Genomic DNA, 8,518 nt, shown 5'->3' on the forward strand with positions numbered 1-8,518 from the left:
TCCAAGCTGTCATCACTGTAAAACTTGTAAAAACTGTAGTAACTATACACACTTGAATGTTTTAATTGACATTTTATACACCAGTTAACCAGTCTATTATGAATACTATCTGAACTTTAATAGCAATAATGTCATGTAAAATGTTAATCAGCCACACAGAATAAAGCTAATGTTGAGAAGCTAACATATGAGTCTGGACCTTCACTCATCTTTTTGAAATATCACACACATTTGAACTTAAATGCAGGACAGCAGTCACAAAAGATGCAGATCCAAGCACTTTAAACACAAAAAGTTGATCAATATCAGTTAGGGTTGAGAGTCCTAGTATCCAGAGGTGGACATTGTAGCCAAAATGTGTACTCAAGTAAGACTGCTGTTACTGAGTAACTGGTGAGCAACTTGTGATTTTTTTAATGATTGCATGAATGTCAAATAGACAGAAATATAAAATAGTAATGTAAAAATTCCGACATTGGCGAACAATCACACTTAAACAACACATTAACTCTTCATAAAATAAATTAGGGAAAACCTGCCACAAAAAAATTCTCTTTAATTAAGTTTCTTCATTCACAATTGTGAAACAGAACAATAAACTAACCAAAAACAGAGATTACAGAGAAAAGGGGAATAGGGTCGAAGTGGAATTCTTGTAGGCTGAAAGTTGACATTTTGAGGCAGGTGACAGCTAATGACTTATCTGTTCTTTTTAGTCTTTAGTGTTCTGCTTCTTCTGACTGAATTGCATGTTGAGGAAAACCTCCATTGGTTCTACCACGCTTCATGTAAATCAGTCACTTGAAACTTTGCTTCTGTGTGTGATCCTATGACTGAACAAGAAGTTACAATCCTTTGACCACAAAAAAGTTGATTGATACCAGATTCAACAGTTCTGTCAAGGGAGAAAAAACAGGTAGAAACTTCCTAAAATAAGACCAGCAAAAGGGCCAACAGATGGGCTTCATTTGACGACAGCAGTCAAAGAAGATCCAAATCGATGTAATTTGTTAACCAGAAATTGGTCAATCAAGCCAACGAGAATGAAAACGAAAAAAGAAAGTAGAACCTCCCAAAATAAAAACTGATAAGCACTTAAAGCGGAAGTCAACCCAAACATATGCAGCCCCAATAGTTGAAACAAGGCATTCTGATAAATATTGCGTTTGTGGAATAAAGAGTTAATCCATCCGTTTTTAGCCATCGCCGGGGGCAGCCATTTTGTCACTTCTGTCGACTGAAAATGACATCACAGTTGCTCAGGTATCGACCAATCACAGCTCACCTGTTTTCTGAAGCTAAGCCATGATGTCATGTAAATGTAAAAAATTATAATCAAGTTCCTTAACTGTGAAAAGCAAATATTTCCTGTTAAAAGAGTCAGAGTCACAATGTTATCTTAGTGATTTGCACTTTGCTTCTTGTGCTCTCTGTCGGTGTTCCTACTCTTCGGCCATCTTTAGTGATAACAATGCTCATTAGGAGTGCAGTAATAGTTTCTTAGAGGAGAGTATCTGCACGCGGGAGGATAATGTTTAGCCAAGTTGCGCCAGCTAGCAAGCATAGCTGGTAGCCTCTGCGCTGCATGTAGTATTTCCCCCCAGTTCACGAGCAACAGTTTGGAGCTGATTGGTATGCATGACCTGTCCCGAATAGCATGCCACTTCTGATTGTTAAGCTTTCTGGGAGGGGAGGGGGATGTCATTTATGTATGAGATTGTTGATATAACAGGTTCTGAGTCAGCCAGAAGTGCTGCAAAAAAAACCAAAGCTTTATGATCACGTCATCATGTTGTCTGTAATCACGATTGCAATCCAAAATAAAATCAGTAACAGTCCAAACAGATGTCCTCAGATGCACAACAGCACACAGAAGATCTAAATCATGGGGTGGATCCAAATCTGGTTAAACTGTGTTGCCGGCTCTGGTTGATAGTGCTATCAAGGGAATGGGTCAAAAACAGGAGGCATGAACTTACCAAAATAAAATGAATAACAACACAAACATATTGATTCAAATGCACAGCAACAGTTACAGAAAATCCAAATCGATGTTTCTGTTTAACAAAAAGAGTGACTTAAATCTTTGATGCTGGCTGAAATGAGCTCTAATGAGTTGTGCAATATGACGTATGACTAACATTTTTACATTTTACCCGAAAATGTTGTTCAAAGTGCAAACTTACCACGATTTCATTCATTAGAGAATAGAGTAGTTGTAGTAGCAGTGGTGATGCTAATACAAACAGTCTACTATGCAGCCAGCACTCCATCCTTTCACACCCCAGCAGTTGAGAGGCTGTAGGTTCAGCTGGAGGAATTCCACCGGGCCCCTCATCTCCCCACCTTCAAATCACATCAGAGAGGCGGGAATTCCTCGGTGGCTGACAAGCCATAACCCGCCGGCATCCCCTCCTTCAATGGCGTGGAGGAAATGGAGGCTCGGCCGTTTGATTCGCCTCCCGGTGGGTATATTGAGGGCTTTAAAATGGAGTCCACCTGCCACTGCTTTCATCATGTGTCACCTCTTGCTTGCATAGCGCACCAATCCGAGAGGTATACTACATATAAACAATATAAATAATAAGTATTGAGATTTTACAGGGAGAGAAATCATGAAAAAAGTAAGGAAAGAGGAATTACTTTTCAGAGCAGATGGGGGGTAGGGGGGTAGGGGGAGTGGTCAATACCGGCCCGGCTAAAAGGGCAAGGGAACAAAAACAGGAACCTAGCAAAATAAAACTGCACATGGACTTAAATGCACGGCCAGTCACCAGTCACAGAAGAGCCTAATAAAAGCCCAATAAAAGACACCAATCAAAATTAGGAAGTAGAAACCTACCAAAATAAAACCACAGAAGATCTGAACCAAGGTTATTTGTTCACGAAAGAGAACAAAAAAGGGAAGTAAAAACCTAAAAAAAGTGAAGTAAAAACCTACCAAAACTATAAATGGCCTAAAATGCACAACACTAGAGCTCCAAATCAATTTTTTTTGTTTACGAAAAAGCCAGTCAATAAACGACACTGGCTGAGGGTCCTATCAAAGGAACAAAAAAACAGGAAGTAGAGAACTACGAAATTAAAACCACAGATGGACTCAAATGCAAGATGATAGTCGCAGGTGATTCAAGTTAAAGTCCTTTGCAAAACATGCAATTAACGACACTTACTTGGAACATTTGGTAACATGCCACATGCTTGCTTCATTCACCAGACATTATGAAGAGATCATACTAATTTGGCTCCTTTTAAATGAAAATACATTGTTTGGCTTTTTACAAGAAAGTCGGCGTGACAGCACAAGGTTCAGCTGCCACATTAATTCAATTTATTCTGCACAAGCTCCCTAATTACGGCATCTAATTAGAGGCTATTATTGAGGCTATTATTAATATTAGATAGCTCCCTGGTGCCCAATAATCAAAGTTAACCCACAAGTTGTTGTGTGTTTAAAATAGTTACTGATTTACATAATTAAGAGAGCTAGAGAGAGTTAAAATAAAATATGCTAACAGATGACACAGTCTAGGCTTCTGTGGACGATTTGAGCAAATAACATGCCTGTGAAGTAGCATAGGATTGTGATTTTCCCCATACAAGAAAACCGCAGTCACTTTGTTTTAAAAAACCAAGTGCCCAAAACCTTAAATAATTGAGTAGTGAGTCAAGGACAAAATCAGGTGGTTACATCATTTATCACATCACGAATTAAGCAAGGACTCACAGAGCAATTGCTGTTACTTTGTTTGTATAAACTAATTGCTTACAGCTTTTGATGATCGAGCAGGAAACCAAGTCAGGGTCAAAATGGTGTGACTAAATTATTTTAGAATAAGAAGACGTGCAATGACATACAAGACAATCGTTGTCACTTTTTTTTAATAACCAAAGTTGCTACAACCTTGTATCATCTGTTAATAAACTGAGTCATGATGAAAATCGGCTAAATTAAATCTTTTAACATAAAGATGAGTTATACTAGGAAGATGAGCTCGGGCTCAAAAGATGCTTACTCTTACTTGTTCTAATAATCCAAGGGTGGACAACCTTGGGTAGTTAATTAATAAAACCTTTCATAATTAATAAACCTCGTTAAGGTCAAAATCATTTGCCTTTTTTATACGACAACAAGCAAAGACTAAAAAAAACACTGTTACGTTGGTTTAATAAACCAAGCGTAGACAACCTTTGATAATCAAATAATAAACCGAGCCCAGGTCAAAATCATCTGGCTAAATTATTTGTTAAACAGTACAGAGCAAAGAATCAATACACAACACAACTACGGTACTTTTTTTTTTTTTTTATGAGCCACTCAAAAGAAACTTTGATAATACAAAGTAAATTAATAAAGTGACTACAGGTCAAAATTGGGTGTCTATTTTTTTAAGACGAGTAAAGACAGCAATTGCCTTGTTTGCTCGTCTTCATATTTGAATGATTTAGCCAATTCTCATCATGACCCAATGCATTAGTCCATTATCAGAGGTTGTCTCCACTCAACTCATTTTCTCAACATTTATAGTTACAACATTAGCTATCGGGAATAAATAATTTAGCCCTACCTGAGTCTGACGTTGACTCAATTATAAAATTGTTGGCACCTGGGTTATTATAACCAAGTAACTGCATTAGGAGTATTATTAAAATTAGCTAGGGCTCGCAGAATAATCATTGTTACTCAGAACTCTGACTTTAAATATGATGGAATTTCCTCATCTGGTTTCTGATGAACAGAAAAACCAATAAACAGCTGCGAGTCCACTACACGGCAGTGTTTATACGTGGGGCCGTAAATGTGTAATAGCTAATCGTTAGCCGCTAATTACCCACTGTTCAGCATGACTTTTTTTTTCCTGGTGGAGGACTTTACACTCCACTTCACCTCTTCAGAGCACATTGTAAATGTTTATGAAGTAGCTCACTGTGAGCGGTGACGAATGAAAAGAAAATTCATTCCAGGAAAATGAATCGGCTCTTGGATTGCAACATTCACAACTTGGGAGTTTTTCCCCCGCTGCTCAACCCAGAAGGGACATTTAAATGGACGAAGTCCCGGAACCAATTATCTATCAATTGTACTGTCTTTGTCTTGCAAAGGCTGCAGTTATGTTTAGACCTGCTAACAATAGCAGCAGTTCATATTGGCAACAGCAGACACTATAATACATATAATACAGAGAGATGGCTATACATGAAGAAGGTCACATCTTACGCCTCTGCTAGCTGCAGTTATATTACTCATTCTTTGCAGAGGGTAAAGAACATACGTCTGGAGTGTTGTCATCAACAGTCAATATGGGTTGCTCCACTCTTCATGTTCAAATATCTTAAAGTGTTAGCGCTGCGACACTGATGCTATTCCTTAGCCTGTCTACGGTACTTCCCATTGTGTTAGCATGAAGCTAGTGTGTTTGTTTTGAATACACAATGGGCAATTAATTCTCTTTGTTTCAGGTTTAGTTGGACAGTACACTTAAACTGGGAGTGGAACTAAACAACTTAAAGCCATTTCATGAAGAATTGTTTACTTTCTGCCAAACTGCTGCATACTGTGAAGTGAGTAGAGATGAGTTCACTACGACCAAACAGCTCTCGTACCCCAAATTGTGATTTCAGTAACAGTCAACTGTGAATGCGGGGGATCACCGTAAGTGCTTCCATGCTGATGTCGGAAAAGTTGTGAAAAGTAGGACGCAAACATTTTTTTTTGGGGGGGGGGGGACGTTGTTTGGTATGTCTGGAGTTTTCCAGAGTGTTTATCAACAACTTGTCACCACCTATCTACTGTATTTTTCCACCCTGAAATCCGAGGACTTGTTTGTGTATTCCAACAGCATCCCAACATGTGCCCGTCACTTCATCCAGACTTGTAAACACCAGCCTCAAACGAAGAGCTTCCTCTGTTTTTTATTTATTTTTACTTCCCCCTCATTCTGGCTCCTTGAAGTCACCTTTGTCATTCTGAATCTGCAATGCAGGCTGCCTCTCCTCGGTGGAGGTGTTTTGTTGGGCGGTGGTGGAGGAGGCTGCATTATTTATGACGAGGCAGGCCGAGCTGCAAGTGATCGGCACCGGGAAGTGGAGAGCGAGAGCCGTCGTAACCGCAGTGGAGCAATCAGAGAGCGGCCTCACCACGCCGCTTTTCATTTCGTGTCATTAGATGTTGGCTCGTTCCCGCGGGCGGTCCTGCACGTTCTCCCTAAATGCTGATGGGGGAATTGGCGAGGAATCGTGATAAATATCCCATGTGATGAACAGGGACACCTCCATCTCCGGCCTATCGGCTCCTTGTTTTCCTTAAAAAGGTGAAATCGGGGACATAAATTGACGCCCGTCTCCAGCGTATAAACACGTCCGTATTACATGCAAAGAGCGGCCGCCCATTATCATTCCAGAAGGCGTTGTTTGTGCGGACTTTACATTAATCCCACAATCCAAGAATAACGGTCTTGAATGTGATGTTGATGCTGTTGGAAATGAATAAAGCATGACGATGAAGTGTTTTGGTGCAAGGAGAGAACGAGGGGTATGGTTGTGGTACGCTCTTTCAGTCATGAGCATGTGCACCCGGGGCGGAGCCACGGGTGGACCTGGGTGTGTACAGGCCCACCCAGATTGACAGACTGCACACCCAGTGAAATTCATGAACAAAATCTATACTTTTAAATAATTTGTAGATTATTATTAAATTATTTTTGAATTTGTGTTTTGTTGTGTTTTTTATTTTATTGAACACCTTGCATTCCTGCCTCCCTGCATTTGGGTTCCCTGCCACGCAACCCTGACAATAGCCACCTTGCACAATAGAAATAAACAAAATTACACAGGAAAAAAATGTGAGTCTACAATATAGACGTGCCACAAAGTAAAAGTGATCTTTCGGACTCATTATGTTTTCACGATAACCACGTTGCACAATAGAAATAAACAAATACTCAAACCACCAACCCAAAATCATGGTATGTTCATTTGGGTGCAAGCATGAGTGGCTGCAATGTTGACGTTAAATGCCACTTTGCACAATGGAAATAACTCAAAATAATCCACAGGGAAGTGGCCATCTATTATTCAGTATTTCTTCCCCTCTGTTGATTGATTGATATTTTCATGTGACATTGATGCTATGGAAAATGAATAACGCCTCTTCGGGCTTTGAGCATAGGCTTGGGATGGACGGAAATGCGAAGGTGGGGAAATCTGAGACTTGGCCAGCAATAGTCCCTGTTTTTTATTTGTGTGCGTATCTCATTGAATGAGATCACCACAGGGGCTTCGCGTCTGACAAATAAGTTTGATCCTTTCATTCCCGCAATTGACTTCAAATCCCCCAAAATGGATTTCAGTGTTCCTCTGGAGGCTCTCCCGGCACTGGCCTCATTTTTCTGATCAAAAGAGTTTGTGTGTGTGTGTGTGGGGCGGGGGAGGGGGGGTGTTGTGTGTGTGTGTGTATTCCTGTTTTTGTTTTTGGGGATTAAATGGCTATCTTTGATGAGTCACTTAGTGAAATTACAAGATTAGCATCCCGCCCTCCCTCCTGCGTCTTTTTATCTTCTTCCACCTGCATGTTAAGCATCATCTGCTGATCAACTTTGTTTCCAGAGCATGTCTTGGGTGAAACACCAGGTGGCTCCTATTGCTACCGTTAGATGCAATTTATTTTAGCGCCACTAATAGATAATAGTTCTCCCCGTGCCTGAGTAGTTTTTCTCCGGGTACTCCGGTTTCCTCCCACATTCCAAAAAAAACATACTTGGTAGGTTAATTGGACACTATAAATTGCCCCTAGGTGTGATTGTGAGTGCGGATGTTTGTTTGTCTCTGTGTACCCTGCGATTGGCTGGCAACCAATTCAGGGTGTCCCCCGCCTACTGCCCGAAGACAGCTGGGATAGGCTCCAGCACGCCCCGCGACCCTTGTGAGGATAAGCGGTATCGATAATGGATGGATAATAGATATAATCACTGCAGTGGTCACATCTATAAGTGTTTTTTATTCATTTTTTTATTTTTATGTTAGTCAGTGTTAGTTATCCATCCATCCATCCATTATCAATACCGCTTATCCTCACAAGGGTCGCGGGGCGTGCTGGAGCCTATCCCAGCTGTCTTCGGGCAGTAGGCGGGGGACACCCTGAATTGGTTGCCAGCCAATCGCAGGGCAAGTGTTAGTTATAATTACCATAAATACTAGCCACTGCTAATGCTGGTGACAGGTCATATTTTGGTACCACTAATGTCAGCTGCAGTTAAGGTTTGCCTAAATCAATTTTAGTGATGCTCAGAATTCCTTTTTCAGTAACAGCATTGTATAAACTGCTACTGCTAATGTTAGCCACAGTTCATCTTTGCCACAGTTAGCCAAGCACCAACTTCACCTATCTATTTTAGCCACAAGTAACATCAACGACAATGGTGCTGTTATTTGCTGTCGTTAGCTTGTGTTTACTACTTCTAATGTTAGCTGTTTTGAACTTTAGCCACAGTTCATCTTAGCCACAACACATATATATATA

General features: G+C 40.4%; 1 long non-coding RNA gene across 1 annotated transcript; it reads right to left on the bottom strand.

Annotated features, from left to right (window-relative positions):
• Positions 1-539: 539 nt before the first annotated feature.
• On the bottom strand, positions 540-2,644 carry LOC147140807 (uncharacterized). Its single transcript, XR_015088435.1, has 2 exons — positions 2,187-2,644; positions 540-1,938 (listed from the first exon to the last, which is right to left on the bottom strand). It is a non-coding gene; the product is annotated as an uncharacterized LOC147140807 (long non-coding RNA).
• Positions 2,645-8,518: the final 5,874 nt, after the last annotated feature.

Source organism: Filicampus tigris, chromosome 10, assembly GCF_054856515.1.
Source record: "Filicampus tigris isolate MCC_2025a chromosome 10, RoL_Ftig_1.0, whole genome shotgun sequence".
NCBI lineage: Eukaryota > Metazoa > Chordata > Actinopteri > Syngnathiformes > Syngnathidae > Filicampus > Filicampus tigris.